The sequence below is a fragment of the Leucoraja erinacea genome, chromosome 17 (genome assembly GCF_028641065.1).
Source record: "Leucoraja erinacea ecotype New England chromosome 17, Leri_hhj_1, whole genome shotgun sequence".
NCBI classification, from domain to species: domain Eukaryota; kingdom Metazoa; phylum Chordata; class Chondrichthyes; order Rajiformes; family Rajidae; genus Leucoraja; species Leucoraja erinaceus.
The window spans coordinates 12680636-12703297 of record NC_073393.1 but is presented as its reverse complement, the minus strand read 5'-3'; the positions used below and the strand labels follow the sequence as shown (position 1 = coordinate 12703297).

General features: G+C 43.1%; 1 protein-coding gene and 1 long non-coding RNA gene across 2 annotated transcripts in view; one reads left to right on the top strand and one right to left on the bottom strand.

Moving 5' to 3' along the window:
* Positions 1-1017: 1017 nt before the first annotated feature.
* LOC129705138 (uncharacterized) lies at positions 1018-11288 on the bottom strand. Its single transcript, XR_008724857.1, has 3 exons — positions 11184-11288; positions 10309-10414; positions 1018-3448 (listed from the first exon to the last, which is right to left on the bottom strand). It is a non-coding gene; the product is annotated as an uncharacterized LOC129705138 (long non-coding RNA).
* Positions 11289-11701: 413 nt separating this feature from the next.
* Positions 11702-22662, top strand: part of nup93 (nucleoporin 93) — a 96326-nt gene continuing 85365 nt past the window's right edge. Inside the window, exon 1 of the mRNA XM_055648562.1 lies at positions 11702-11793. The gene's annotated coding sequence lies outside the window, so the exon portion shown is untranslated. The remainder of the gene's footprint in view (positions 11794-22662) is intronic.

Below are 22662 nucleotides of genomic sequence, written 5' to 3'. Positions count from 1 at the left end.
AGATCAATGATACTAGGGATCTTTGATATGGATATCATGTCTAATGTATCTCTGGAGCGAGAGCTAGGTAGGGCTCTTAAAAATAGCGGAGTCAGGGGATATGGGGAGAAGGCAGGAACAGGGTACTGATTGGGGAGGATCAGCCATGATCACATTGAATGGCGGGTACACAAAATTGCTGGAGAAACTCAGCGGGTGCAGCAGCATCTATGGAGCGAAGGAAATAGGAAACGTTTCAGGCCGAAATCCTTCTTCAGACAAGGTGCTGGCTCGAGGGGCCAAATGGCCTACTCCTGCACCTATCGTCCAGTGACCCGAAACGTCACCCATTCCTTCTACCCAGAGATGCCTGTCCCGCAAAGATACTCCAGCATGTTGTGTCTAGTAGACACAAAATGCTGGAGTAACTCAGCGGGGCAGGCAGCATCTCTGGAGCCAGGTTCCTTCCTTTGTGTCTATCTTCGGTGTAAACTAGCATCTGCAGTTCCTTCCCTTCTCTCCAGAGATGCTTCCTGACCCGCTGAGTTATTCCAGCATTTTGTATCTATCTTCGGTGTAAACCAGCATTTGCAGTTCCTTCCTACATGGATACCTTGCATGTAGCGCGGGGAGGCATGGTTCGATCACAACTCTGTATACAGGAAGTAGACCGGGAGCCAAGGTTGAGGGGGAGGGCGGAGTTGTCCCCGGAGACACTGCACACCAAAGATCGGGACTTTGCTGCACACCAAAGGCTGCACACGATACGATACACAGCGCGACAAGTCTGCAACATTTCAGACTGAGTGCAGCGTTTACATTTTGCACACGGGTTTTGGTGACGTGCGAGTAATATTAATCAGCTACTCACTGTCAGCACATCAGCAGCGTTTCACACAACCTTATTTCCACACCTTGTGACCAAAGATCCTACAGGATCTTTGCTTGTGACTACCACCGCCCACCCCCCACCCACACACCCCCACCCCACTCTCTACTCTTCCCATGAGGATGCCATGTTCTTTTAGTTTGTTTTGAACAGCATGTACTGTTGGACACGCACTTGGGAAAACGTCACGATTTCGCAACTGAAAGGGAACGCGATGTCCAGAATTGTGAATGAAATAAATATACAACCGGGAAAGGAACCCGAGCTGGAACTCACGGGACACACGGGCTGTTGTTGTTTTAAGAACCTACAATTCTTGAAAACATTATCCCTTGTCCTGGAATCCTGGAAACTGACAACAGTTAATGAACAGCTGCTAATTGAGTCGCACAACATGGAAACAGACCCTATGACCCTAGAATTTGTTGGCTTTTTTAAATTATTATATATTATGTTCAGTTCATATAGGAAAATTACGCTAGTCAATCATGGCTGATCTATATTTCCCTCAGCTCCATTCTCCTGCCTTCTCCCCATAACTTCTGACACATGTACTAATCAAGAATCTATAAATTTCTGCCTTAAAAATATCCTTAAAAATGTTCTGTGCGTTGAGTTTATAGGCCTGTTATGCTGCTGCATAACAGGCCAATTCGTTGTTCCTTTGTCGATATATTTGGGTCTTGAAAACACTCCATGCCGACCTCATTATCGATTTAAGCTAGTCTAATTTGCCTTTGACCCATATCCCTCTAAACCTTCCCTATCTATGTACATGTCCAAATGTCTTTTAGACATTGTAAATGTACCTGCCTCTGCAACATCCCTGACAGTTTGTTCCATATACCCTCTGTAATGTGTGGAAACGCCTGCCCATACGGCCCCTTTTAAATCTTTCCCATCTCTCCTTCAAACTATGCCTTCTGGTTTTAGACTTACCTACTGTGGGAAAAAAGACCGTGTGCATCTACCTTATGATTTTGACTACCATTATAAGGTCACACCTCAACCTCTCTACGCTCGAGTGAAAATAGATCCAGCCTATTCAGCCTCTCCCTATAACTCATGCCCTCCAGTCATAGTAACATCTTTCTTAATCTCTCTGCATCCTTTCCAGCTAATGACATTTTCAGGGAACTATATTTCTGCACCTCTAGGTCTCTCTGTTCTACCGCACTCTCCAGGCCCCTACCGTTTGCTGTATAAGTCCTGTCCTGGTTTTACTTTCCGAAATGCAAAACCCTATACATGTTAAATTCCATTTGCTTTTTCTCAGCCCATTTCCGCAGTTTCAGCCAGGTTCGGCTGTAATTGTTCACTACCCCAATTTTGGTGACATCAGCAAACCTATTAACTACATCAGCAACATTGTCTTCAGAATTATTTATATAGATGATGTGTACTTATAGATACTGGAATTCTAAATTAAAAAGTGAAAATGCTGGAAACACTCATCAAGTCAGGCAGTATCCGTGGAGAGAGAAAACCAGAGTTAATATTTCAAATTGGATACCTTCTCTCTGATCTGCAAAATGATTTCCTCTCCATACTTGCTACCTGAGTTCCTGGGTATTCCCAGCATTTTCTGTCTTTGTAACTGGTAGAAGTTAACAGAAAGATTGATAAAAGCGGATCTCTGAATGAAACCTTAATCATGTGCAGCACAGTGGTGCAATCGTAGAGTTGCTGTCTTACAGCTCCAGAGACCCGGGTTCGATCCTGACTACGGGTGCTGTCGGTATGGAGTTTATACGTTCTCCCTGTGACCGCTTGAGTATCGTCCAGGTGTACCTGTTTCTACCCATGCTCCAAATACGTACTGGTTTGTAGATTAATTGGCTTCAGTAAGTTATACAATTGTCCCTAGTGAGTGTAGGTTAGTGTTTGGGGGTGATTGCTTGTAGCACGGACCCAGGGGGCCAAAAGGCCTGTTTCCACGCTGTATGTCTAAAGTCTAAAATCATGTAGCAACATTGGAGCTCTCTTCGTACATCCCAATCTTGACAATTTTTTCAAAGATTTTTCAAAATAGACTTTATTCAGGTAATAAATATATACAATACATGAGCTGTGCAACAAATTCATCCAACATTTTCGGAGGCTATACAAATTATTCAATACAGTCTACATACATTGCTCAAATTTCACAAATTTATCCCCCACTCATGCGGCCCACTGGTGTGGGATCCCTTACCTTTTTTTTGAGGGGCATCTCCACCACACCCTGCCCCCCATGTCCAGCAGCGGAAGGACTCTAGACTGTGGTCCGCCCCCACTGAGCCTTGGCGTTGGCTGCACCGAGCTTCAGTGCGTCCCTCAGCATGTACTCCTGCAGTCTGCAGTGGGCCAGTCGATCCCAATCTCACAAGTTTCTTCCCTCCTTCTACCCAGTGTTTATTTTAATCAGACCAGAATGCAAGACATGTCACACTTGTGAGCAAGAGCGGGCCATTCAACCCCTCCTTGAGCCCATTCATTCAACAAGATGATGATTAATCTTTTACCGTGAACACCTTTCCCTGCGCGATCACCAGCTACCTTGATTCTACCAATATCCAGAAATCAACCAACAAGGACATTCTGTTAGGTGAAAAAATAACATTAAAAGGATTGCATCTTGACTAATTTAAAATCACTTATTTATGTTACAAATGACAGAATGATAATCTGAAAAATAAGCAGCACTTGAATTTATTTAGAATCACCACATCCACGCAATTGCCACTTTCTCTGTCTGTAATTGGAACTCTGGCATAAACTGGGGAAAGATGTCATCTTATTCACTATTCAACTGCTTGCCACGTCAAACACCTCCTACTCCAATTCTGGAAGAGTCTGTGCTTCTCAAATCAGGCAACCCAGCCACCAGCACCTCCTCTGCCTCTCTCACAGTAAACTCCATCTGCTCTTCAAGCTGACTCGGGAAAACAGCCAACATTATCAAAGACCAGTCTCCCTCTGGTCATTCTCTCTTCTCCTTCCTATTGCACAGAAGATAAGAAAGCTTTCAAGGACGTTCCATGAGATTCACCAAGTTTTTTCCTCGCTTTTATCTGACTTGTGAATGGACCTCTCATATGCTGGAGATGAATTCCAAAACTTCTGATCTACTGTATCTTTAACTAAGTTTTTCACTGAATTTTAGTATAGGAAGGTTTCACGAAAGGTCACTGGGTCATAGGGCTCGACGCACGGAGCCGCTAAATCCAACTGGAGGATATCCGGTATATGTTATTATTGCTAGAAACGCGTACTTTCCTACCTGTTAAAAACCGCCTAAATGTTGAATTTTTGTGCTGAAAAAAATTATGGGAGTCGGGGTGAGAGACATGTACCCAACTTTAGAATTCCAAAAGTGAAGCGAAATGAAGGTATAGAGAAGCGAGAACTGAAGGGACTACAGCAGCTAAAGTGCTTGGTAAACATTGAAAATATTGGGAATTATCCCGTTTGCTCACTGCATTTCATCAAGTAAGGCATTATTTGTGTTTTTTCTTGATTCCTTTGGTATCTAAAAATTCTCAGAAGTGATAAATCTGGCTGTAAATTTTTCTTCAGATGCGTTTTCATTTTGTATGTAAAAACCCACGAGAACCATGGGCGATTTAAAAAAAATTACAGCCAGATTTATCACTTCTGAAACTTTTTAGATGCCAAAGGAATCAAGAAAAAACACAAATAATGCCTTATTGTTGATGAAATGCAGTGAGCAAACGGCCAATGTTCGTCAAGCACTCTGGCTGTTGTTGTCCCTTCAGCTCTCGTTTTTATCTACCGTCATTTCTCCTCCCGTTTGGAATTCTGAAGTAGGCTAAATGTCTCACATGCTTATCCCGGTTTCCATATTTATTTACAGTGCAAAAATTGACAATTTCAGCGGGTTTTAACGGGGCCGCTACGCTGGAAACAATGGTAAGTGCCTACCTGCAGTTCATGGCGTGTACTCCATTTGATCCGACTGCCGTGAAACCTCCCTATATGTGACAATAGTAAACTAATACCAATTCATGAGCTAATCTGTTGCCGGTCCTATTTTGTTCTGGCATTTTCCCACTTACAGTCCCCCCCCACTTCTATTCCCTCCCCCCCCCCCCCCCCCCCCCCCCCCCCCCCTTTCAGCCCCCCTGAGGAAGGGTTCCGAACCAAAACATCACATAGAAACAGAAAATAGGTGCTGGAGGAGGCCATTTGGCAAACAGGCCCTTCTGCACTTGCCCTAGTGAGACCACACCTGGAATATTGTGTGCAGTTTTGGTCTCCTAATTTGAGGAAGGACACTCTTGCCATTGAGGGAATGCAGCGTAGGTTCATAAGATTAATTCTCGGGATGGCGAGACTGTCTTATGAAAGAATGGAGCGACTGGGCTTGTATTCACTGGAATTTAGACGGATGAGAGGGGATCTTATAGAAACATACAAAATTATTAGGGGATTGGAACGCTAGATGCAGGAAACATGTTCCCAATGTTGGCGGAGTCCAGAACCAGGGGTCACAGCCATGATCACATTGAATGGCAGTGCTGGCTCGAAGGGCCAAATGGCCTACTCCAGCACCTATTGTCTATGTATATATGCGTCCTTGTTGTCTTGGTGTTCCAGAGGTGAGTTTAGGGGCAGGGAGATGGCCAGGGAATATACTGCAGGACATGAGTGCTGCAAGGACAGATTTTATAATTGTCGAAGGAATTGAATTCTGAATGGAAAGGAAACATGGTGTATGGTGCACTGCTGAAGTAGCTGAAAATTGGTGCTAGTTTTCACATGCCCAGCTGTGTCTAAAGCATTCAAGCTCAGGTCAAATTTGGCTCTCTGGAACTGTGAGGCAGCAGCATTAACTGTTTGACCACTGCTAGGTAGATCATTGATGAATATATTGATGAATTAATGTTGCTCATAACATTCAAGATTGCTTTGCTCCAGATCGGATGCAGAGTGGCAAAACCAATAACAGGGTGGGTTATATTTGCCCCCATTTTCAGGGCATACATCCGCACTGTTAGACAAATGCCAGTATTCCCGCACGACTCTGTCTTTCCAACTGAGTGAATGGTTTTGATTTTTTAACAGTGAACGAGTGGCTCTGGCCTTCAGGCAGTGGTTGATGCCATCTGCTGATAGAAAGCCTGTATTACATGATGAAAAATAAATCAACTGAAAACAATAGAAACGGGCGGCATAGATGCTGACCTTTCCGTCCCATCTCATTTATGCCGATTGCGATGCCTATCTATGTGAGTCCGCATTAAGCCTGATTCCCACTACACCTTTCCTGTACAAGTACCTGTCCAAATGCATGCTAAATTTTTAAATTGTATCAACTGCCATCATCTCCACCAGCAGTTCATTCCATATACTCACCACTCTGTGTGTGAAAAACTTATTCCTCAGATCTCTTTTAAATTTCGCTCCTCTCACTTTAAACCTATGCCCAGATCTAGACTCCCCTGATCTGGGATAACACTTCTAACTATGTATCCCATTTGTGTATCATAATTATGCAAATTGTAAGATCATCTTTCAGTGGTGCTGCCTGACCCACTGAGTTACTCAACCACTTTGTATCCTGCACCTCTTGCACTACTAATAAGCTTTGAGAAATTTGAATCAGTAAAACCCCATTCACAATGGGAGTGAGGGGAGGAGGATGAGGGAAATGAGGAGGGAGATGGGGTGGGGAGTGTGATAGTAGAGGGAGATGGGGCGGGTGTGGAGTAGGGAGATGGGGAAAGTTGGAGGAGGGATATGCGTCCTCCCTATCTACCCTCTGTACCGCCCTCCCTCCCTCTCTATTAGAAACATAGAAATTAGGTGCAGGAGTAGGCCATTCGGCCCTTCGAGCCTGCACCGCCATTCAATATGATCATGGCTGATCATCCAACTCAGTATCCCGTACCTGCCTTCTCTCCATACCCCCTGATCCCCTTAGCCACAAGGGCCACATCTAACTCCCTCTTAAATATAGCCAATGAACTGGCCTCAACTACCCTCTGTGGCAGAGAGTTCCAGAGATTCACCACTCTCTGTGTGAAAAAAGTTCTCCTCATCTCGGTTTTAAAGGATCTCCCCCTTATCCTTAAGCTGTGACCCCTTGTCCTGGACTTCCCCAACATCGGGAACAATCTTCCTGCATCTAGCCTGTCCAACCCCTTAAGAATTTTGTAAGTTTCTATAAGATCCCCTCTCAATCTCCTAAATTCTAGAGAGTATAAACCAAGTCTATCCAGTCTTTCTTCATAAGACAGTCCTGACATCCCAGGAATCAGTCTGGTGAACCGTCTCTGCACTCCCTCTATGGCAATAATGTCCTTCCTCAGATTTGGAGACCAAAACTGTACACAACACTCCAGGTGTGGTCTCACCAAGACCCTGTACAACTGCAGTAGAACCTCCCTGCTCCTACACTCAAATCAATGAAGGTCCCAATGGCTTGCAATTTAGGTGAAAGCTAACATTGTGACCTGGGTTTTATTCAGCTTTCTTTACTGCCAAATGCTGCACCTGCATGCCTAAGCCTTCAATGACTGGACAGTAATCCATGTACCACGACACCCTCTATTTTGGTGTCTCGCTGCATGGCTCCCCCAGTTTCCCAATCGGCCACCATTTAGATAATAGTCTGCTTTCCCGTTTTTGCCACCATTTTAAATGGATAAATCTCTGACATTTATCCACATTATACTGCATCTGCCAAACATTTGCCCACTCACCCAGAGCCTATCCAAGTCACCTTGCCGTCTCCTAGCATCCTCCTCACAGCTAACACTGCCCCCCAGCTTAGTGTCATCCGCAAACTTGGAGATATTGCCTTCAATTCCCTCATCCAGATCATTAATATATATTGTAAATAGCTGGGGTCCCAGCACTGAGCCTTGCGGTACCCCACTCGTCCCTCTCCCTCTCTACCCTCCCTCCCCCACATTCTACGCCTCTCCCTCTCTCTATCCCCTCCCTCTATGCCCCTCCCTCCCCTTGTCTCCCCTCTTCGCCCCCCCTGTCTACCCTCCACGCCCGCCCTCTTTACCCCCTTCCCTCTCTACTCTATCCCCCCTCTATGCCCCCCTCTCTACCCTCCCCCCCCCCCCCCCACTCTAGGGATTGAAGAGGGAGGGTGAAGAGGAGTGCTGGGGGATGGGGAGAAATGAGCCGCGCCTGCGCAGTTGGGGGAATGGGTGAGCAGTGGAATCTTGCGTTGGGGAGCAGACCCTAAAATCTTACCAACCACTGAAGTCAAGTGCTAATCGGCACTTTTTCAAACGTCTAGAACCACACCTGACTAGTGATTCTTGAAAGATTACTACTGATGCACATTCTCTAAAGTGACCTCTTTCAGAACCCTAGGGTGCAGTCCATCCAGCCCAGGTGACTTATCCACCCTCAGTTGGGCATTGTTCCTCAATGTCAGATAAATGCCAGTATTCCCTTTCGACTCTGTCTTTCTAACTGAGTGAGTGGTTCAGATTTTCCAACAGTGAGCAAGTTGCTCTGGCCTTCAGGCAGTGGTTGGTGTCATCTGCTGGTATAAAGTCTGTATTACATGATTAAAAATAAATCCTCAACTGAAAACAATAGAAACGGACAGCATAGAAGTTGACCTTTCTGGTCTATCTCATCTATACTGACAGTGATGCCTATCTATGTTAGTCTGCATTAGACCTGATTGCCTCAACACCTTTCCTATTCAAGTAACTGTCCAAATTAATGTTAAATGTTTTAATTGTATCGATCGCAAACACCTCCTCCTGCAGTTAATTCCAGATACTCGCATATTCCTCAGATCCCTGTTAAATTTAATTTAAAACCTGTGCCCAGGAGTTCTAGACTCCCCTGACCTGGGATAAAGATGCTGACTATGTATCCTAAATATTCCCCTCATTGTGAAACAAACAAAAATATCTGCTATCAGCCTCCTAAGTGAGCATAAACCCAACTATCCAACCTATGCTAATAACTACAACCCTCCATTCCAGGTAACAGCCTAGTGATTCTCTTCTGCACTTTAGGTCCTTGCTCCTTTAGGTCCTTGCTCCTCGGGCGCCCGACTTCTCCAGCTCCCTCCCGTATACGCCATCTGATGAGCCTTCTAGTGGGTTCCTGTTCCCGCCGACCGACAAGCCTTCTGCCGTGTTCCCGTTGTTGGCGGAGACCGTGGCGGGTGAGTTGGGCCTACCAGGCGAGCGCTCTGAGGTCGGCCCACAGCGGGCAAGTCGGGCTTGCTTGCCTGGAGCACCCTAGTCATCTCGAACACCTAGCGAGTTTGTCATTAGAAACTATTTGCCTCCTCCTGGGTGGAACAGTGGCGCAGCAGTAGAGTTGCAGCCTTAAGGGCCTGTCCCACTTGGGAGACCTCCACCGCGACCTCTGGCCACCTTAAGCGACTAAAAAAAATCAAGGTTGCGGTGACCTACGATCTTCCTCGACTATATGTACGACCTCCTACGACTATGTTGAAGTCCTCCCTCGACTAAGAAGAAGACCTCCTTCGACTATGTTGAAGACTGGCTTCGACCATGTACGTTTTATTCGAGGAAGATCTCTGGCAAATTAGTCCGTGAATGAGCACGACCCCCTTCTACCTCAGAGGACCATACCGAAAACCAATAATGACCAGTGAGGAATGTCTACAGCTCAAATGATCACCTGATAAAATGATGTCATGTCTGCATTTTATTCTCACTAAAAAATGCCTCCCAGGTTTAAAAAAAAAAATCATTCTGAACCATGCAAGCAAGGAAGGAACTAGTTTGGAGGATGTTAGTAAAAATACAACTACTGCTGTTTGCAGTAGCCCTTTTGGCTCAGCAATCTTTTAAGAAAGGCAGAAGGGGAAGAGCAAGGGTGAAGAGGAAACACAAGAAGAGGTCTCAATGGGTGAATGGAGATGATGTGATGGACTGTCCAGTACACCAGAGAAAATATGGAACTTTATGCACACATGTGGGGCAGTGGATGGCAAGCATGCCATTCTTGTCCCTGTACCCCTCAGTTTCCTTTTCGTACAGGATGGCATTCTGCTGGAACCATTCCTCAAGGTCCCCCTCCTGCTGCCTGGCGAAGGTGTAGGGCATAACCTTCCTCCAGCCCTCCCTCACCTCTTGTGTCTGCCTCTGATGCTGCGTCAGACGCAGGAGAAAGGGCTGCTTTGCTGCCTTCAAATGAGGCAGTGAACGATGGTGGGGACATATACTACCACCTTGGTCTCCTCCTCCAGGGGTCTCATGCAGGGCTACCTCCTCCTGCACCTCCTGTGGCATCACCTCCTGCCACTCCTCCGGGGTGAGCAATACCTGCATGCCATGTTTTTTTGAGAGTTGTGCTCTCCCCCTGCTCTGCTGCCTTTTTGGTGCCAACTCTAAAACACAAGTCTCCTCTCCAAAAAACTCTCCAGCTATGAATGAACATGCCTTGGAGTGAAAGAGGTGATGTTTTGCTTTTTAAATTACCTTTTTTTTCTACTGGCCTTTTTTTCACCCCGGAGCTATTACGTTCGACTACCTTCGACCACCTTCGACTAGCATCACGACCTACTACAACTGGCTTCGACTAGACCTACGATAAAAAAATATCGATTTTTCCCACGGCGACCTATTTTTAGTTGCGGTTACTTTTTGTAACATTTTGAAAAATACGCTGCGACCTAGCTGAAGCCTCGACTATGTGGAGACCACTCTTGACCTTGAAGGAGAGTGATGAAGACCTCCTACGACCTCGAGGGTCGCGGGCAAACTCGCCAGAGGTCGCGGTGGAGGTCGCCCAAGTGGGACAGGGGCTTTACAGCGCCAGAGGCCCAGATTTGATCCCGAGTACAGGTGCTGTCTGTATGGAGTTTGCCATGTGACCGTGTGAGTTTTCTCTGGTGCTTCGGATTCCTTCCATACTCCAAAGACATATAGGTTTGTAGGCCAATTGGCTTAGGTAAAATTGTACATTGCCCTAGTGTGTGTAGGATGGTGCTAGTGTGCGGGAATTGTTGGTTGGTGTGGTCTCGATGGGCCATGGCATAGGGCCTGTTTCCGCACTGTATCTCTAAAACCTATTTGAATTGTTCAGGATGGTCTCTGGCAAATTGGGCCGTGAATGAGCACGACCCCTTTCCACCTCAGAGGACCACACCGAAAACATCAGTTCAAGAATCTATCCAACTCTGCCCTAAATATATATATCCACTGACTTGGTCTGCCCAGCAGTATTCCACAGATTCACCACCCTCTGAATAAAGTTATATTTTGTTGAATTGAATTAAAATAAAAACTTTATTCATAATAAAGAATATATACAAAACAAGAACTGTGCAGAAATTTTCAGCGGCTATACATACATTCACCAGCGTTGTATTTGGTGGAGTTTACAGAAGCATCACTCTCGCCGGCGCCGTTGCCACTGACGTCCGTCCCCTCAGCCGTTGGGTAACGTGACGCCGCTCGCTCGCGGGTGGGCGGGACTGGGTCCCTCTGACGGCTCGAGCTCCGCTATAGGATCTTTGGCGCTGGCGCTGACTGCTCAGGGTCCGGCCGCCCAATGGGAGGCGTTGGGCTGGCCCTACTGTCCAATGGGAAGGCGGCGGGCTTGGCGGCGGCCACTGTCCAATGGGAAGGCGGAAGCTTGGGCCCCACTGTCCAATGGGAAGGCGGCGAGCTGACCCCACTGTCCAATGGGAAGGCGGCGGGCTGGCTCCACTGTCCAATGGGAAGGCGGCGGCTTGGGCCCCACTGTCCAATGGTAAGGCGGCGGGAAGGCGGCGGCTTGGCTCTACTGTCCAATGGGAAGGCGGCGGCTTGGCTCCACTGTCCAATGGGAAGGCGGCGCGCGCTGGCCGCCGGGTGGGCGCGCGGTGCCGGCACCAGAGAGGAGGCGCTTGAGGTGCGGCGACAGCGTGTTGGTGTTGGTGGTGGAGGAGAAGCGGAGATCAGGCCGGTCTACGGCCATAGGTAACAACAGTCACTGGGCCTGAGGCCCGTACGCTCCCTGCACCCCATCGTTGTGTGTGCGTCATTGACTACAATCACACTCCGGGCTTCTGCAGGACCCTACTCACTGTCAGCAGTCGCCAAGGAAGCCCCATCTAGTACAAGAGCCCGGCCTGCCACCTGCAGTGATCGTTTTCCTTGGCGACTGCTCGCTTTTGGAGCCCTTTCCACGGCTTTATTTCTGCTCCCGACTCCGAGGGTCTTGCGTTCAAAGCCTGGAAAGTACAAATCCACATTAATGGCCCAGAACTTCTGGCAGAAGCATTTCCACTGTCTCCTGAAAAAATATCTATTTGCCCATTCATGATCACGACCCCAAATCCGAACACATTGGAGTCAAATATTATTCAGCCAATATTCTTTAAAAAAAAAAAAAAATTCTGGGATATTGCTCTGCGCAGATTGGCTGTTATGTTTTATATATTTCATAGGGTCTATACTTCATTATGGAGGAAGGAACTGCAGGTGCTGATTTACAGTGATGATAGACACAAAATGCTGGAGTAATTCTACGGATCAGGCACCATCTCTTGAGAAAAGGAATAGGTAACGTTTCGGGTCGAGACACTTCTTCAGTCCGAAACGTCGCCTCATCTCCAGAGATGGTGCCTGATCCGTAGAGTTACTCTAGCATTTTGTGTCCATCATTAGAATGTGGTTCTTTTGGATATTCGGTTATAGACGAATCCATTATAAATACAAATGTGAAGCTGATAAATGAAAAAGGACCACAGTGTCATTCCCATTATACAGTTACTTTCCACCATTTGGAATGTGACAAAATAGCTGCTAACTAATGTTTCACGGTGGAATCTATTACAATCAAACTTTATTAAGTGTCCAATTAGAACAATGGTTAAAACTTGTTTTGAATCAGTTATATAAAAATAGCAGCTGTCTAATTTTATGTTACTATGTCTATTCAGCTAGTTGAGGCCATTCAAAACTGCACATAGGAACAGATATAGTGAGATAACAAGAGACACTGCTCGTGGTTCTTGTTCCTGGAAGAGTTCCAGTAATGTAAAATTCATATTTCTGTAGGGCATCTTGAGTATTAATTTCCATAGATGACATGATTCAAGTATCATGATTAATATGAAAAGATGTTTAAGCAATGCATTAATTTCATTCTATTGAGTGCTTCATGTACTGAATATGCAGTGATCGTTGTGAAGATTGAATTGACAATTATAGTTTTATTCAGCAGAGAAGTTTACTTCCTTTTATTAATCTATTATAGCACAGAAAGGGGGCATCCATGGTGGCTCCCAGCTGATCTGTCCCACGCCCTCACTCCCTGTACCCCTGGAATGTAATCTTGCTCCTGTGCCTATTAACATCTCTTTGATTTCTATTTGATGTATCCTTGCGGAGAGGTAATACACAAGGGCTAAGTAGCCTACCAGCCTGTCCTTGGGATGTGGAATGAAACTGGAGCATCTTGGGAAACCTCAGGATCATAGTGGTAGAATTATTGCCTTGCAGCACAAGAGACCGCAGTTCGATCCTGATTACGGGTGCTGTCTACGGAGTTTGTGCGTTTTTACTGTGACCACATGGGTTTTCTCTGGGTGCTCCAGTTGCATCCCGCCCACCAAAGAACTACTAGTTTGTAAGTTAATTGGCTTTGGTATATAAATAAAATGCAAGTTGTCTCTAGTGTGTAGCATAATGCAAGTGCATGGGGTTATCGCTGGTCAGCGTGGACTCCGTCTGCCAAAGGGCCTGAAAATTTGACACACGCAGCACCTGAGATCTAGGTCCCTATAGCTGAAAGATTTAAGGTGGAAAATTTAGGATGATGATTAAGACCAGTTATAAAACTCAAATTTAAGATTAGACCAATGCAAAATTAAAAGAATAATTGAGCAGCAGTAATACAGCTAGATGAACTACTGCTTTACAGCTCCAGCAACCTAGTTTCAATCTGATGGTATCTTTGAGGAGTTTGCTCAGGTAGAACAAACAGAACAGGACAGCACAGTCACAGGTCTCTTAGCTCATGATGACTGTGCTGTGTGCCAAATTAAACTGATCCCTTCTGCATCCACATTATCCATATCACTCCATTCCAAACATACTCAAATATAAAAGCCTCTTGGATGCCACTATCATATGTTCTTCTTCCACCACTTCTGACAGTGCATTCCAAGCACCTACAACACTCTGTATATTTAAAACAAATGTCTTGCACATCATCTTTAAACTTCCCCTCATCTTAAAGCAATGGTCCCTGCCGTGTGACACATCCTCCCTGGGAAGAATGGTTCTTACTTTCAAACTTCTGTTAGGTCCCTCCTTGGCCTCTGATGCTCCAGAGAAAACAATCCAAGTTTGTCCGACCTCACCTAATAGCTAATACCTTCTAATCTAGGCAGCATCCTGATAAACCTCCTCAGCACCCGCTTCAAAGTCTCCACATCCTTCCCGTATTGGGACGACAAGAAATGCACACAATATTCCAAAAGCTGTCTAATCAAAGTTTTGTAAAGCCGTAACATGGTTTAATTCATTGTTCACCACTTTTTGTAATCTCCTTTATTCCTGGGCATTCGAGTTGCCGAACCAGGCGGTGATGCAACCACTTAATATGCTCGCTACAATCCACTTGTAAGAGGTTAAGAGAAGGTTCGTCGACATGCCTAATCTCAATTTTCTAAGCAATTAGAGAGATTGCTAGGCTTTCTTTTTGATTGTGTCAATGTGCTGGGTCCAGGACAGATCTCCAGAGACATGCACTCTCAGAAACTTGAAGTGGTTGATTGTTTCCACCACCAACCCATTGATGAAGACAGGTCTGTGGATCCTTGGCCTTCCTCTTCTAAAGTCAACAGCCAGTTTCTTGGTTTTACTGACGTTGAGAGCATGATTGTTCTAGCACTATTTATTCAGATGACTGCTCTTCCACCTGAACTTTGACTCATCATTATCCATAATTCATCTAGCAATGATGGTGTCGTCAGCAAATTTAAAGATGGAGTTGGAACTGTGTCTGGCTGCACAGCGATAGGTATAGAGTGAGTAGAGCATGGTATAGAGTGAGTAAAGCACACAACCTTGAGGCGCCCCTGTGATGATGGATATTGAGGAGGAAGCCTTCCGAGGTAGCAGAGGCATTTGTGTGCTTTCTTGGCCATAGCATTAGTCTGATTGGATGAGGACAATTGTTGGTAGTAGTTACCACTAGGAACTTGAAGCTTCATTGACGTAGACTGAGGCTTGTACTCCATCCTGCTTTGTGACGTTGATGACTAGCTCCTTCGATTTCCTGACATTGAGGGACAGGTCGTCGTCCTGACACCTTGTTACTAAATTTTAGACTTTAGAGATACAGTTCATAATGTTTGGGACAAAGACCCATCATTTATTTATTTGCCTCTGTACTCCACAACATCTCCACAATAGAAAAAAAATCACATGCGGTTAAAGTGCACATTGTCAGATTTTAATGAAGGCCATTGTTATACATTTTGGTTTCACCATGTAGAAATTACAGCAGTGTTTATACATAGTCCTCCCCCCCCCCCCCCCCCCATTTTCAGGGCACCAAACTGTTTGGGACACAGCAATGTCATGTCAATGAAAGTAGTCATGTTTAGTATTTTGTTGCATATCCCTTGGCTAGTCCCCTTCAGTTTTCTCTTCAGCATATAAAAGGCATGCTCAATTGGGTTCAGATCGGGTGATTGACTTGACCACTCACGAATTTACCATTTTTTTAGCTTTGAAAAACTCCTTTGTTGCTTTAGCAGTACGTTTGAGAACATTGTCTTGCTCTAGAATGAACTGCCGGCCAATGAGTTTTGAGACATTTGTTTGAACTTGAGCAGATAGGATGTGTCTATACAGGTCAGAATTCATTATGCTACTATTACCAGCAGTTGTATCATTAATGAAGATAAGTGAGCCAGTACCTTCAGCAGCCATACATGCCCAGGCCATAACACCCCCACCACCACGTTTCACAGATGAGGTGGTATGCTTTGGATCTTCGGCAGTTCCTTCTCTCCTCCATACTTTGCTCATAGTTCCTACTTATATACTTCATACTTCCTTCTCTCCTCCATACTTGCCATCATTCTGATATACAGTAAGTTAATCTTTGTCTCATCTGTCCACAAGACCTTTTTCCAGAACTGTGGCTGCTCTTTTAAGTACTTCTTGGCAAACTGTAACCCGGCCATCCTATTTCTGTGGCTAATCAGTTGTTTGCATCTTGCAGTGTCGCCTCTGTATTTCTGTTCATGAGGCTCATATGGACAGTGGTCATTGATAAATCCACACCTGACTCCTGAAGAGTGTTTCTGATCTGCCGGACGTGTGTGGGGATTTTTCTTTATTATAGAGAGAATTCTTCTGTCAATAGCTGTGGTGGCCTTCCTTGGCCTGCCAATAATTTTGCAATTAGTAAGCTCACCAGTGCTCTCTTTCTTCTTAGTGATGTTCCAAACAGTTGATTTTGGTAAGCCTAAGGTTTGGCTGATGTCTCTAACAGTTTTATTCTTGTTTCTCAGTCTCATAATGGCTTAATTGACTTTCATTGGCACAACTTTGGTCCTCATGTTGCTAAACAGCAATAAAAGTTTCCAGTGTACAGGGAGTATAATAAAAGGCTGAGATGGCAGCCTTTTGGATGTTTGTGTTGGTAACAATGACATGCTTGTGCACATGGCAGATGGCTCCTGGAATTTTTAGAATTAGGCAGAATCCTGCAGAACCATCCTCTGACAAAAAGAATGGGAGAAACTCGGTACAAAGCTAATGAATGGATCCGGTTAGGAATTATACCAACATGGTGTTAGTACCTATCTCCAATTAGGGATGGCACACATGATTCAACCTGAGATGTTTGAGAGTGAGATTCAGCTGGGACAGTGTCCTGAAATTACAGAGCTTCTGTAAGTCAGGAGAAGGCATCATGTTTAATTTCCTGATGTGCTCTGCAGCATCAACACCATTATCAGAAGCAGTGACCTGTGTAGAATTTTAATGGCAGATAATATGGAAACATTGGATATGAGGAAATATAATATTTTGCTGAATCAAGCAGGATTGTATAAATTCATAATTAATGTTGGAGGCTTAAAGGCAAAAAGATAGAAATAGTTTTTTTGATACAAAGACTTCAAATGTGAAACATTTTATTGAAAATTGTCAGCAAAGCCAATCAATACTTGGTCAACAACTTTAAAGACCAACCACCAGATGCTTTTTAAAACTATTCAGAATCTATTAACTTTGAAAGATCCCAAGCTATGTTTAATGTTTGTCCATCTTTCAACATTAAATATTTTTTGGCGTTGCTTCCTTTATATTGTCAGATGAGAAACTGCTTGAAATCTATTGAAGGTTAGTAAATTATCTATGCAAAATAAGTACTCTTGACTGCATTGGAAACTTGCATAGATTTTGTCAATGCTCACTGTATATAAGTATGATAATCTTGCAGCTTAAAAATCCCAGCCACTTTCGTATCTGATTAATTCTGCAATTTGTCCAAAATTAATAAATAACTTGAGACACAGGACATGAGCAGGAGTAGACGTAGATGCCCCCACTCCCACTCTGCCAAAGAGTATAATGTCATGGTTGATCCAACCTTGGCTTCAGTACAATTCTGTTGCTTGCTCACCTTAACGTTGACTTCCAAGTAGGGAAAATCTCTATCAATCTCGGTCTAAATATATTCAATGACAGTCTCAACATCTGTATGAGGTTGAGATTTCCAAATACCCGCACCTCTCTGAGAAACTCCCTGTTTTGTCTTAAATGTATTCTGAAAATATTTCCACTATTGCTAAATTGAGGGAACTATCCTCTCAGCATTCACCTTCAATATCTTAAAATGTTTCATTAAGATCACCTTTTCATTTTTATATACTGCAATAAGCCTTATTGTGATAAGCCTTATAGACAATAGGTGCAGGAGTAGGCCATTTGGCCCTTCGAGCTAGCACCGCCATTCAATGTGATCATGGCTGATCATCCCCAATCAGTACCCTGTTCCTGCCTTCTCCCCATATCCCCTGACTCTGCTATCTTTAATAGCCCTATCTAGTCTTTTCTTGAAAGTATCCAGAGAACCGACCTCCACTGCCGTCTGACGCAGAGAATTCCACAGACTCACAACTGTCTGTGAGAAAAAGTGTTTCCTTGTCTCTGTTCCAAATGGCTTACCACTTATTCTTAAACTGTGGCCCCTAGGTCTGGACTCCCACAGCATAGGGAACATGTTTCCTGCCTATAGCATGTCCAAACCCTTAATAATCTTACATGTTTCAATAAGATTCCCTTTCATCCTTCTATACTCCATAGTATACAAGCCCAGCCGCTCCATTCTCTCAGCATATGACAGTCCTGCCATCCCAGGAATTACACTGCATTCCCTCAATAGCAAGAATGTCCTTCCTCAAATTAGGGGACCAAAACTGCACACAATACTCCAGGTGTGGTCTCACTAGGGGCCTACACAACTGCAGAATTACCTCTTTGCTCCTATACTCAACTCCTCTTGTTATAAAGGCCAACATGCCATTCGATTTCTTCACTGCCTGTTGTACCTGCATGCTTACTTTCATTGACTGATGAACAAGGAACCCCAGATCCCGTTGTACTTCCCCTTTTCCCAACTTGACACCATTTAGATAGTAATCTGCCTTCCTGTTTTTGCTACCAAAGTGAATAACCACACATTTATCCACATTAAACTGCATCTGCCATTCATCTGCCTACTCACCCAACCTGTCCCAAGTCACCCTGCATTCTCATAGCATCCTCCTCATAGTTCACACTGCCACCCAGCTTTGTGTCATCTGCAAATTTGCTAATGTTACTTTGAATCCCTTCATCTAAATGTATTGTGTAAATAGCTGCGGTCCCAGCACCGAGCCTTGCGGTACCCCACTAGTCACTGCAATAAGTCTGCAATAATATACTGCAATAAGTCTTGCTCAACTATTCTTCATATACCAACCCCAATAATCAACATTGTTAATCGTCTCTGCACTACCAATTAATCCTTTCCCAAAAATAAAGTAAAATTAAATGTGCTCCAGGTAAGGTTTTACTAATGCCCTGTAAATTTACATTAAAAATCGCCTACTTTTAAACTCCATACACCCTGCAATGGAGACCTTGAATGCAATATCTGTGAAGTATGAATAGAAAAAAAACTACTATCGGCCTCTTTAGTGACCGTCGGACTATCCTTGATCGGACTTTGCTGGTTTTACCTTGCACTAAATGTTATTTCTTTATCATGTATCTATACACTGTAAATGGCTCGATTGTAATCACGTATTGTCTTTCTGCTGACTGGATAGTACGCAACAAAAGCTTTTGACTACTTCGGTACACGTGACAATACACTAAACTGAAACTGAAAAAAGTGGCACAACATTTCAGTAATTAACTTTGCTGCTACACAGCTTCAGTAACTCTATTTGATCCTGACATCTGGTGCTCTCTTTTTGCTGTTCTTCCCGCTATCATGTGGGTTTTCTCCGGATGCTGCAGTTTCTCAAGCTCTGTGCTGGTAGATTAATTGGTTACTATAACTTGCCACTGGTGTAGGTGGTGGCAGGTGAGAGAGATTGGGTTACAGAGGGGTATGAGTGCACCATTCACTCGATGGGAGAAATGGCCTCAATGTTCACACAGAATAGTGTTTAACAATCTCAATTGTAATGCATGCATTCTCTGCTGGGTATATGTTAAATCATACCATTTACAAGGTGTAGAGAACTTGGGTTTAAGAACAGGAAAGAACATTTATCGAGCAGACTCTGGAGATAAGGTGCAATGCAACAAAATTAATCTAGCATTTATTTGAATTGATTCAATAGGTAAATCTTTCATATGATATTTTCCCAGCTAAAATAGGACCGTAAACTTGATTTTCTAGTTCTCCTTTGAGTAGGTTACATGGACATGTACAGTAATATACAAAACATATTTTTTCATCACAACAAATAGGAATAAGCATTAAGCCGGTGATTCGCTTTTTTTTTACATAAACCTACATGATTTAAATCGAACAATACTGGCAGTTTCTGCTAAATGTTTGTGTCTGTATGGTATAAACATTATTTTGTTCTGCATTAATCAAAATTATTAGTAGCTTGTAAATATTAAAACCAAATTCTCTGGGATAACAATATTTCCAATGTTTACATTGATAATGCTGACAACCAGTTTGTTCATATTTGTTTGTGAGATCTATTTTACATCCAAATGTTGCTTCATTCCAAATTGTTTCACTGTACATAATCACTTTCAGAAATGTATGCGAGACAGATATGGTGGAGTATTAATAGGATTTAAATTTTGATGTGAATTTGGGATTTTCAGAGATCAAAGTAGATGGAACCTAGTTTCATGCCACATTGAATCATTAGTATTGAAAATTTACACGATACAGTGGACCATATTTTTATATAATCAGGCATTGTGAGTTTGATTTGTCAAATTTGAACACTTTTTGAGCAATGTAATTGGAAAGAATGTTGCCTTGCCTTCAATGTTCATAATGATACATATGATTGTTCAGCCTGCAACACGAAGAGTTCATGATCTTCTCCAGTTATTGTTGACTAATGAGAGACTGACTCAGCAGACTTCAAGTACCATAACACTGACTGTCAAACACTGTAACTTGTTAAAATGTCTTTCTCAACACATGACGTGATATTTGGAAAAGGATGTTGTGTCTTTGAGAATCTATTACTAATTGTCACATATTAGGTCAGTCTTTGTACTGAATTTTATATTGTTGGCAACACATTCCCTGAGGTTTAACTACTCCATATTCTTGTTTTTTCCCCCCCAATCTGCCAACTTTTTATTTTCTCAGTGAGTTACTTACCACTATTAAAAAGCAATATTAAGAAATACTTTACTTGCATTTTTAAATATTCAGCTATAACACTTGCTTTACTGCACACAGAATGCCAAATCACAAGCTAAATATTCAGTATCATCCTTTGAATTCAATGGTCTAATACTCTGTGCATTTCAAAAGCTGGTAGAGGATTTTTAATTGACTTTCCTCTAAATCATGCACAATTAACTCAAATTCTCTGCAGGCTTATGAAGAATTGCTGACAGCACCTGCTAGATTTCTTTGACAGAATTTCTACGTTACATCAGTTTTGACATTGTTGCTTCCATAAAATTATAATACATTCGTCAATTCAAATTTGTCATTATTATGTTATTTCTTCAGATTTCATTTGGTCAAACATGCTTTCTTTTTCACAAACTGTGTTGACTTTGCTTGTTTACTTTGCATTTTCCTAAGTGCCATGCAATAACATCTTTAGTAAAATCTTTTAATGTTTTGCTAACGGTGGATGTTAAGCTAATAGGCGATTATTTCCAGATTTCCCTTTTTAATAAAGAACTAACCTATTGCAACTTTCTTCATTAGCCAGTTATTTTAAGAAGCAAGGTTGAAATCCCATGGGACCCAGGAACTTGTCAGCCACAGCTCCAATAATTTGCTCGATATTATTTCTCTGGTGATTGTTGCATTCTCAAGATTTCCCTTCCCGTTAAATTCCACATTTATTAGATGTTTCTTGCATCCTTTATATGGAACACTGGTGCAAATTACCTGTTCAATTCATAATTTATGATATCCCATATTTTTGTTGGTTTGTCTTGAAGCCATTAGGACAAATTAATTGCTGTCTCTGTACTCGGCCAGGACCTTACCAATTGGTTTTGTACGAGTAATTTAAAATAAATTAATATATTTTTTGTCTGATTATTTAAAAAAAAGATTCAGGGCCGTTTATTAAAAACTGAAAATGCTGGAAATATACGCAGGTCAAAGAGAGAAACCGACAATGATCCGGGCTTTGTACTGTTTGATAACTGATAATAATGGAACTCGGGGATGTACTATCTAAGAATGCATTTGTTTCTTCCATTGAACATCCCAGTAGCTTATTTGAAGAGCTAGTCTCAAACATATTCAGCAGTATGTTTGAGGAATATTGCATCTATCAGTGATCTATCCGTTTGGAGATTGATTTGTGCTATTTGAAGAAAGCATATTTAAGCTGATCAAGATGCATGATTGTTGCTAAGTTTGGCCAAAATGACTTGAAAGCTTAATAAACAACTTGATTTAAAAAAAAAGAATTTGAAGTATTCCAATGCTTTTGTTGTTCTTCCTAGAATCAAATCAAGTTTTCATTATATGCACGTACCAAGGAAAGTACAAAGGCACCAAGGAAAAATCTTACTTTGCTATATTTAAGAGGGAGTTAGATGTGGCCCTTGTGGCCAAGGGGATCAGAGGGTATGGAGAGAAGGCAGGTACGGGATACTGAGTTGGATGATCAGCCATGATCATATTGAATGGCGGTGCAGGCTCGAAGGGCCGAATGGCCTACTCCGGCACCTAATTTCTATGTTTCTATGTTTACTTGTAGCGGCGTCCCAGGCACATAGACACACAAAAACAAATGATACACAAATCACACAAGATTTCTAAAAGTCTGCAAAAAAAAACAAGACATTAATGCAAACATAAATATGAAAAAATTAAAGTCCATGGAAGTGAGAGGGGAGAACTTGTCCTGTTGTGAAGGTAGAATTAGGATTATGTAGGTTGGTTCAAGAACCTGATAGTTGAAGAAAAAGCTATTACTGAACCTGTTTGTGTGTGACTTCAAGCTTCTGTACCTCCTGCCCAATGATAGTAGTGAGAAGAGGGCATGGCCCGGATGGTGGGTCCTTGATGATAGATATTGTTGTCTTGAGTATTGATACAGTACTGAAGGAAGGTGTTTGCCATGTATGCTATTCATTTGTAAAGCA